Raw genomic sequence first — 10933 nt, 5'->3', positions numbered from 1 at the left:
TCGACTGGGACTCATCATATATCTGGGGGTCATTGGTATGGTCTAGTTTGGGAACCACTGTACTATAGGACCTTTAAATGCTCGGGTTCCGGAGTCCTTGTTAGAAAGATACCGAAAGATATGCGCCGGTACACTTTATTATCTCCACGGCGTTAGTTTTGTGTTGTTTATTACAGCATCAACAGAATATAGAATTTATGCTTAAGTCCAAGCGCTGAGACCTACGAGTTCATTCGGCGCTGAAAGTAAGAAGGTTTGAAAGGTGTAGCAGGAGGAAAACCTCGCAGTCGCACTGTGGTTCGATTGTTAAAAGAGGGCGGAGAGTAAGATGGAAGAAAGAGAATATGAATGGAGGCGCAGTAAAAGGTATGAAGGAGGATGCAGCCAGGGAACGAAGGAACGCTGCAGAGAACCTTAAGTTGTCGAGGTATCCCGCTGCAGTTTCTTCTTCTTCTACTACTACTACTACTACTACTACTACACACACAAACTCTCAAACACTTGGAATGAGCCTCGTCTGATTTAGATAAACTCGTCATTCATCCCATACCTTAACTGCTAACATATACGTTACTACCAAACTAATATTCCTCCACAAATAAAAGTTAACATGACTAATCTTTGTATTTCTGGTGTGATTTTGCAGGGGAGTACATTGGCTCCAGTAAAAGAACCAGATCTCCTACTAAAATAAATAAAAGAAGAAGAAGAGGAAGAAGGAGAAAAAGAACACTCGCACGCGCTGACTAACAACAGCACAAAGATGAAAACTTTCTCCTAACTTCACTGGGAAGGGTAACTTGCTCGTTCATGGGAATATTTATTTGTAATACGTTAAACGGCTAACGCAAAGTACGTACGCATAGAAAAGAATTAAGCAAAAATGTACCACACGTGTCAAAAATGCAATAAACACGACGTGAGAAAGTTCTAATTTTTTAGTTATTTAAACTGTGCACATTTTCGCATGGAACGAGATAAAAAAGTAGATAATCTAAGAGATAAGTAATAAATATAAACGAATACTATTATAAATAAAAACAGATTTAACAAAATGTACTTTAACATAATAAAATGGTGTGTACAATAAATTAACAGTGTTTAATAAATTTTCAAAAAACAAATGTACGAATGAACGAAAATGTGAGCGGAAGCTGATAAAAACTATCAAATGAATAATATAAAAGTAAACTCCGCGTTTCTCTATTAAGACGTCACATTTCATTCAAACTCACCTTCTAAAGAACGTTGGTTTGGGAACCGGAAGACCCGTCGACTTTCGGAGGAGGTGTAGGAAGTGCTCTTTCACTACATCTTCAGAGAGCTCCTCCATCAAGATGGCTTCATTTCCCATTACATTCGCTTGAAGCACGTTCGTCCGTTGCTCTAAACTCCGTATCAGCACTACTCCGTAAAGCCATTCCTGTCATGCCATTGGTAATTGTAATTCAACTTCTTCGAACCTGGTCTTAGTCTTACCAAGGGTTTTGTTGTCATTTGTTTTAATCTTTATATATATTGTCAACAGGAGGAACAGAAGCACTGAAATGATAACTACAGTTAAACGATAATCATAATTGCTTAAGTGGAAGCAGAGACTTACCATTTCCTTCGGGAGGTTGAAGGTCTTCCAAAGCAATACCATGGACAGCGGGTCGGTACTTCCCCACCATGGCTCTGACCATCCCATCTGGACTTTATTAGACGCAGTCACCTCAACATTCTAATCTCAGAAGGAAGGGAAAAAGATATTCTTGGTAAACCTTAAAGAATTATCAATAAAGGTCTGATTTTGTGTTACTTCATTCAAATAATGCATGAAGAAAAATAGGTAGGTCTAATGTAAATTTCAAGATATAACAAGTGACACAGACTGATCTAAACTGTCTTTCGAGCTTCTTTGCCCTAAGAACTGGTTTGGAAAATACGAGTAACTAGAATCAAATACAAACTTTAATGGGACAGAAGAATTTATTTTTTCTTATTAAAGACTGTAAATACACGATCTATAGGCCTTGCGTACGTTTAGATCACTAGTGAACGTAACCGGCAGAGGAGGCTGGAAAAGGGCTCGATGGTCCTCTTTCAAATAACCATCATTAACGGTTACGATTATATGCCGGGCTAAAAACGACTTCCGACCATTATTGGTCACTAGTAGAACTCGTCCACGTTTCGTCCAGAAGATTTTGTTCAGGGGAGAAGAAGACGTTCGGATGATTCCTTCCGGGATAGGTTTCTGAAATGTTCCATATGTTGAGATTAGTCCATCTCGTTTGGCTTAAGGGTTTGCTTTCATGTGGTTTTATCTTTTTCATAAATCTAGATGCATGGAAATATTTAATTTATAAATCTGAGGCTTCTGCTGAGCAGTGAAACCAGTTTATTATTAATATGAAAAAGTAAAAAAAAAACTGCAGTTTTTCTAAACTGATTTCAGAAGACAGATAATCTTGTGAACGTAGCTCTCGGTTTCCACACATGAGAATGGCTTGGTGAAATACGATGCTTTAGAAAGTAAGTTACTGTAATGAACATGATATATGCTTCAAGAAATTGTTATGACACTAATAACGAAAGCATCACATATCCCAGCGTAAAATAAGCATTGCCAGCGTGATTTTCCGAGTTTCCGGTAGCGATCTGTTATAATATACCGAGCTTTAATACTCTTACCGTTAAATGAGTGATGAGAGCGTCGAATCCATTTTTCCAGTGGTGGGACTCTCCCAAGGATACGTAACTGAGCATGTCTCCCACTGCAGGGTAAGACCAGTTTCCAGTGCCAATTTTGACGTTTGTAATCTGAAAAAGAGGGAAGATAATATGGGTAAGTGATGCGCATGTGTAAAGGATTTGACACAGCAGCAGGATGAGGGGACATATAATTGATTGTAAACGGCAAGGGAAAATAGGAGTATTACACGCCAGCACTAATGAAGGAAAATATGGGTCACCTACATTGAATGCTGAGGAATCAATGATCAAGTCGACCGCAAGATTTCTAGCTCAAAATTCTCGGCGATATTTATAGTACCATGTAGGTCGACCCTCAATCACACGGTAGGCTACCAGTGGGTCAATACGACTTATACTTAAATGTTGTTTGTCTGTAGTATGTAATAACCTTTACCAAAACTACATGAAAAGTTCACACCACTTATAGCGAGACGCTCACCATAATAGCTTTCTGTCTGCTAACGTGCCTTGTATAGCAAACGCCGTATAGTTATATATATATTAGGCTAAACACAAGTAGGACCTATTCTGCCCCGGTATGGCCAGCAAAAAACTCTTCGGACTTACTGCCAAGCACATTCAAGTTAAAATCAACACCTTCAATAAAATCTTGCATAAAATTTTAATTAAAACCATAGTTGCACTTTGAACTTGAAAATATATTTTTCTTATGTTATCATATGTGCTTTGAACTTTACATACGTTCTTTGTGTTTGTAAGTGACTTAACCAACTGAACCTTACCTAACCTAACCTAGGATACCAATTCCTTGCCTTAGTTCATTATATTAGTTCGAAAACATAATATGAATGAGAGCTATCAGTGGGATTAGGGTCCTCGCATTTTGTTCGTTTCGTGTTTTCCTCCACCCAAAAACTCCCATCTCACACGGTGACCCCTCTACTTGTAAAATTTAAGGGTAGGGTCCATCATCTCTAAAAATTTGCGAACGAAAACATTAAAACATACGTAAATATTTTCAAGTCCACAAAACAATAACGTATTAGAGTTAGAATGTTGCTAAATTACAACACAGAGGTCCTTGAGAGTATTGCTACGTACTGGATGGTTTCTAAACGCTTTAACACTCACTATTTACATAGAGACACCCTGACCTGTGACCAAAGCTGGGGTTTGACGGAAATTCGACTGCTAAACGGACAATGAAGTAACTAGAGTTATTCACCTTTAAACCCAAAAGGATAACTTCTTTCATACTTGTAAACACCTATATGTTGAGAAATACACGATTTGTTTCACCATTTTATTATTTTATACTAGTCTCCGTGTTGATATGCTGAATGTGTTCACCAAAAATGTGGTTTAGCAGGATATATTTGTGGCAGCCTGTTGGAGGTGCTGTAAATGGTTGACATTGGTTGCACCATTTGTTGACAAATCTGGGTAAAGGTTTATACTTTGTGTTATATCTAATTAAGAAACATCTTTAATTTTTCGGGGTTGCCATTGTTGCAGAAACGGATAATAGACATGAATTAAAATAAACATTTTGAAGTAGCATAAAGTAAAGTTAAACTAAAAAATGAGTAAACAAGGCAATAAAGATTTGCGCCTCACATAAATAGTGTAGTGTGCCCGCAACTGTGTTTGTGGGGGATGAGCGCTTAGGAACCAGGAACCAGCCATATAAGTAGATCCGTTGTATCGGAAAGATTTTGTCATACTTGAAAAGTCGACGTATATTTGACCATTATTATTATTATTATTATTATTATTATTATTATTATTATTATTATTGATTATTATTATTATTATTATTATTATTATTATTTATTATAGTTGTTGTTATGCACACAGTAAACATGGAAGGTCTACACGTTGAAAAAATACTAGTAAGAAGCAGGGTATAACGCGGATGAAATTAAACGACAACGGTCAGCGATAATACACCGGAGCGCACATACAAAGGTAAACAATACGCCTGAGAATAAAGATGTAAATTAGGCACGGGCATATGACGTCTCAACAAAAACATCATGGCAGAGCATGTTAAGGCAACATAAAGTTCTCTTACGGTATTTGGTGTTATTACCTTTTCCAGAGTGTGGAGCCATGCCTTCCCTTCGTCACTGTCCCAACCTTCGTGCCTTTCTCGGAACCTAACCAAGGAGAGAAATTGACACACTGTGATCGACTGAAGAGACCGAATTTTGGTTCAAGTACTGCAACTTTAAAACTTTTCTCCGGATAACGTTCTCACTGATATATGGAGGGCATAAGCCTACTAGAAAGAAGGAAACTTTTACTGATTATAATGATAGGCCTATTTATTTTAACGAAAGGACTCGATGCCAATGAAGCATAGTATTGATAGTGCTGTTGTGAGAGTTATTTAATGTTCAATTAATATTTCACGTTTTATTATTTTAAAAATAAGCAATCATTAATAGACCAAAATCTACGTAGTAATTCAAAACCAGGAGGTAACTACGGATAGTGCTGTTAGTGCACGTCACGCGATGAACTGTAGGTATTGCATAAGATTCTTTGCAACGTCCCTTCGGCCCCTAGCTGCAGCCTTTTTCATTCCCTTTTCTGTACCTCCGTTCATATTCTCTTTCTTCCATCTGACTTTCCACCATCTCCAACAATTGTTTCACTACTACTGAGAGATTTTCCTCTCAGTACACCTTTCAGACCCTCTTACTTTCGGTTTCTTTTTCAACGCTGAATGGCCTCGTAGGTCCAATCCAGTCCACAATGCAGCTCAGATTGTTTTCATTGGTATGGGTGAACCAGGATTCAATGCAAATTTATTTCGTGTCCTTTTATAAGATGGAATCGTCCAGAGGATTTAGACTATCTAAATGAATAAGGATGCCAGAAAGGAAAAGTAAGATTCCAGGACGCCAGAAAAACTTGGGATAGACCTGAAATATTAATGCGCAATTAATAGTTAGCTTTATTAACCCGAAATATTTTCCTGATGTTAATCATCATGTTTTATTTATGTGGAATTAATAATCAGCTTCATTTACATGAAGTATATTGATATATTAAGATTGAACCTCGTCGTATCACCTGAGTATATAAATTTGATTTTATCGCCTGTATATACTGCCCGCAATATTAAGTCCAATTTTGATAGATTAATAGATCCCACTAATGAAATCTGTGACCTGTTTACATACTACAAGACTGTAGCCACACAAGCAACGGTATGGCGCGGAAGAAACAGATTAATGACAAGTAAAAATAAACAACAAGGACAGAATACTTATACTTTCACCTATCAGTCAGTATGTCTCCGACGCTCCGGTTTTCATGTTGCAAAAGGAAGCCTTCGCTTTCAAGTTCGGCCAGGAGGCCCTTCAGAACATCGTAAAGGCTCCCATCCTCAGCGTGCCCTTCGGTGCTCACGACCCTGGTGTCTAGGATAGATAAGAACAGTCTGTCTTGGAAAATTGGAAAAGTATCTTTGAAGGATAAGAACTTTGTTAAAAACATTTTTTTGGAAGGCAAGTTCTATCTCGAAGAGAACGCTCCTTACCACAGAGCTATGAATAACAACCGATCGCGTTTTTGGTTGGTGTATATTTACAGAGGATTTCGTGAACGCTACCAGAAAGCAAAGAAAACATCTATCTACTGTGTTTATCTGTATTATATAATATTCACCCCATTTAGGCTCCGGGAGATCAGGTGTTAACTCCCCCATTTCTAGCGCCAGTTGATAAAGAGGATTCAACGGGCCCCCTTCGATCCATTCGGGTCCGTCTTCTGTTAATGGATCACCTGGGAGAAGGAAAGAAGACGCCATTATCCACTGAATAACGTTGCCAACATTCAGATCGGTACTGGTACGAAAGGAAAATGCAGTAAAATAAAAACCTATTTAAGGGTTATTTCTTTGTGCAATGATTATAGTTTGTGTCATTAATAGCCATTCGGTTAAGCAAAAGTATAATAACTAAAAATGTTAAGAACACATTATGAAATGTACGCGAGAAGGAGATATATATATATATATATATATATATATATATATATATATATATATATCTATATATATATATATTATATATATATATATATATTATGATATATATATATATATATATATAATATATATATATATATATATATATATATATATATATATATATATAAAGAAAGGAATAACTGAAAGCATAAAGACAATCAATCATACCTTCCCAATGCGTCCGATTCGACCTCCAACTCTTGAGTCGGCCTCCAGAAGCAAGATGTCAGTGACGCCGCCGTTTTCCAAGAGAACCTTAGCTGCTGTCAGTCCGGCCACGCCCCCTCCGACAATGACCACGCCCACTTCGGTTGCCGAAGACTTCCTGGAAGGGAATCTTAGTTATATATCCCTGGCCACGTCAGTTCTTCTGGAGACACTTGGTTTGAGGATGAATCTTTCAGAGAAGCCACTTAATTTCCTTAATGTTAAAATGATAGTTTTACAGAGACCAAATTAATAGTGCAATTAACTTTGTATTTTATATTGGCTTTCATGTTTGAGAAATTTAGAATAAAGGACCCCTTGGTTTGTCTCAGATCCTGTTTTAAACGTACTTTCGGTAGTGTCTATGAGAGGATGAGAGAGAGAGCAGAGAGAGAGAGAGAGAGAGAGAAGATAATGCATACAGAAAATAATAGACGGACGCCATTATTAGTCACGACATAATTATAGAATTGTTGCATCAGATGCAATGATTATCAGGAATAGGAATTTCATAGAATAAGAAATATTTCAAATGACGTTTGACACCAGTTTATAGTATTTTAAAGAATTAACTGATCAAACCAGTCAATGTTTTAATCATTGTCATTGGAACTCAATAGATATTGTTTTTAATTCTATTGTCCCTTATAGTTTTGGTTAAGAATTTTCTGTAGACCTAGACTCTTAAAGATATCTTTTTGTGATTTCAGCGTTTTGCGTCGCGAATCCGGCGACCTCTGGCAACTCACCATGCTGATAGTTTCCCGCGATGACGTCTACTGGACGCGTCCCGTTCTGGAAAACTGAAAAGAAGACGGAAGGGAATAAGAGAAAAAGGATAATGATTTAAGTGAGTTCCGTGAACAAAAATGCAGGGTGAGTAAGTCGCGAAGAAATTTTCTGATACACAGTGTAAGTAAAACAATGACACGAAAGCTCCCAGATGCAAAGGAATCTGGCATCTCTTTCGGCCCAATAAATGAAAAGTCTCCTATTTATATGTATCAGGGTTTAAAGGGTTAATATTAAAAATGTATTGTAAGAAATATTCAAGTATATTTATTTTCCTGTGATTCTTCTGCTTTTTCTGATCGCGTTTTGAGTTCCGTTAACACCTAATATACCAGTCAATTTATTGCTTGTTCAATTTTAATTTGCATAATGTTTGGGAACTTAACAAGAACACATTAACGATTATGATTTAAATGGGTGATTTTGATTTAAATTGTGATTTAAATTTCCTCCTGATGACAATTACGCTGAGTAGGTTATGTCTTGAAAATGTGTAGATACTCGAGAAATGGAAGTCGTGATAATCACATCATAAAATATTCCAGTTCAGTCTACTTTACTTTACTTTACTTTATCTTCCCGCCACTGGCTAGTGGCATAAGGCTGATACAGTTCTTCTCCATCCGTCTCTATCCTGAGTCATTTCCCTCGCTTCCTCTAGGTTCTGGATTTCATCTTCAAGATCTCTGACCGTTATGTTTATCCACCTCGTTCTTGGCCTTCCCAGTGGTCTTCTTCCTATTTGTACTGCTCTCAAGTGCTCTCCTGGGGTCTCTATTCCCATCCATCCTCTTAACATGTCCAAACCATTTCAGCCTTCGCCTCTTCAGCCTGATACTGACTGGCATTTGTCTCAATCTCATCCTGATGTCTTCATTCCTAACACAATCGTCCCATTTAATGCCAAGTATCTTTCTCAGCAGCTTCATCTCAAAAGCATCCAACCTTCTATCTGCTCTGGTCAGTGTCCAGGTGGACGAACCATACATCAGGGCTATTGCATTAAATATCCAGTGTAGTCTATAATGCACCAAATAATTGTCTTTCCAGTTTTGGGTAGTACAACCCTCTATAGCTTACGGTTCTCTTATTTCACACGAAAAGCTGCAAAGCAGGAGATATTTAGAATAGTCAAAATGCTAAAATTCCGCCACATCTCATTGCCATGTAGAGGACTAGGGTTGTCAGTTGTTACGTCACGTGTGCGCTGTAGGGTTCTTTGTAGCATCCCTCCGGCCCCTAGCAGCAACCCCTTTTTACTATACCTCCGTTCATAATTTCCTTCCATCTTGCTTTCCAATCTCTCCTAACAATTGTTTCATTGTGCAACTGCTTTGAGGTTTTCCTCCTGTTACACCTTCAAAAGGCTTTTTACTCTCAATTTTCGTTTCAGCGCTGAATGACCTCGCAGGTCCCAGCGCTTGGCCTTTGTCCTAAATTTTATACGCCATTCCGTTGTATTCCACATCTCGTGGTTTTCTCGTGCGTAGGGCTGCAGTATGGGTGACTTTTACTAACCTGTTCCTCTCTCTCTCTCTCCTCTCTCTCTCTCTCTCTCTCTCTCTCTGATGTCACGATGCCAGATAACCTCTAAATCATTCATTCATTCATTCATTCTCTGTGATGCCACTGGGACGTCTCAATCACGTGGTGATGATAGTTATAGACTCTTATTAATGATTTGACGAAATGCCAGTAACTATGTTAGGTCCAATAACCTTTTTGCCTTTATTTGACGTCACAATATCATAATCATGAGATGGGAGACCTTAGTTTTATTCCAACGTAGCCTACACACTCGATGAACTTTTATCTCCCCGGTGTGTTATCAAATGTTTATGAATTATTTACGATTCTCTCCTATCAAAGGTTACGAAGCTCGCTCTCTCTCTCTCTCTCTCTCTCTCTCTCTCTCTCTCTCTCTCTCTCTCTTCCGGTTTTTCTTTATTTCCGCTTTAGAAAAAGAAGGAAGCTAAATGTAAATATTAGTATTTTAATCTGTTATTAAATCATAATTCGTTGTATTTAGAATACATTTAAAACAATAGGATAAAGATTCTAAAATTGGGAAAGGCTGTACCACTATCCGTAAAATGCTGACACATTAAAGCCATCGTGGATCTACTCAGCAATAATTTTGTAACAATTCAAAGAGGGAATTAGACATTCGCAATAACAAGTTACACTAAAAACCAACACAATAAAGCCATGCTAAGTTATAAATCATAACCAACCATCATACCATCAAAACGAGCAGACGAAACACTGCTTCGCGAATGAATTGTGGCATCTGTTTAGTTTATTCACCTCTGTTCGACTTTCTAGAAATCTACCGATGACGTCAAGATCAGCTGATAAAGACGTCTCAGAATTTTCCAAACAGGTCCTATACGTTAACCGTATTGCCCGCTTGTAAATTTCTCGACGGATAATTATATCCGACTTGCTGTTTTCACCACTGTAGCGGATCTAAGTAAAGGACAAGACATCGAAAGGCCTAGCAGAATGTGATTGGATTTTGTCTTTATTTATATATTCATCACGTTCCATATATTCGTGATTCATTTACATATATATATATCTATCTATCTATCTACTATCTATATATATATATAGTATATATATATATATATATATATATATATATATATGTATATATATATATATATATATATATATATATATATATATATATATATATATATATATATATATATATATATAATTTAAGTAGAAATTATGAAATGGACAGCAAATGCCTGTTCTATCAGGAAATGCCGAATCCATTATTATTATCATCGTAATTAAGAATATTATTATTATATTATTATTATTATTATTATTATTATATATTATTATTATATTATTATTATTATTATTATTATTATTATTATAGGTTTTCTTCTCAAATTTTTTTTATATCTTTGTAATATATTTTTCCCCATTTTATATCTTCAATTGTGTTACTTGATTTTCTAAATCTTCAATATTAGTATTTTCGGTCATTACAATTACCATTTTAGGGTGGAGAGGACTGATGACCCATAGGTGGCCCCAAACAACCCCCCTAGGAGTACCACATTATAAACTGATCTTCACTTAAGCGGTTAGATTCTTGGATGCAGCCCTATTCTCACGAGACGTTTGTTTGGCGGCCGCTGATTGGCTGGGAACTGCTACCTCCTCGTACCA

At 36.9% G+C, this 10933-nt stretch overlaps 1 pseudogene; it reads right to left on the bottom strand.

The window, feature by feature from the left end:
* LOC135214646 (peroxisomal N(1)-acetyl-spermine/spermidine oxidase-like) overlaps positions 1-7394 on the bottom strand; it is a 9194-nt pseudogene extending 1800 nt beyond the window's left edge.
* Between the last annotated feature and the right edge of the window lie 3539 nt (positions 7395-10933).

The sequence above is a fragment of the Macrobrachium nipponense genome, chromosome 46 (assembly GCF_015104395.2).
Source record: "Macrobrachium nipponense isolate FS-2020 chromosome 46, ASM1510439v2, whole genome shotgun sequence".
In the NCBI taxonomy this organism is placed as follows: Eukaryota; Metazoa; Arthropoda; class Malacostraca; order Decapoda; family Palaemonidae; genus Macrobrachium; species Macrobrachium nipponense.
The sequence above is the reverse complement of the archived record's forward strand: the minus strand, read 5'-3'. Positions and strand labels throughout refer to the sequence as shown.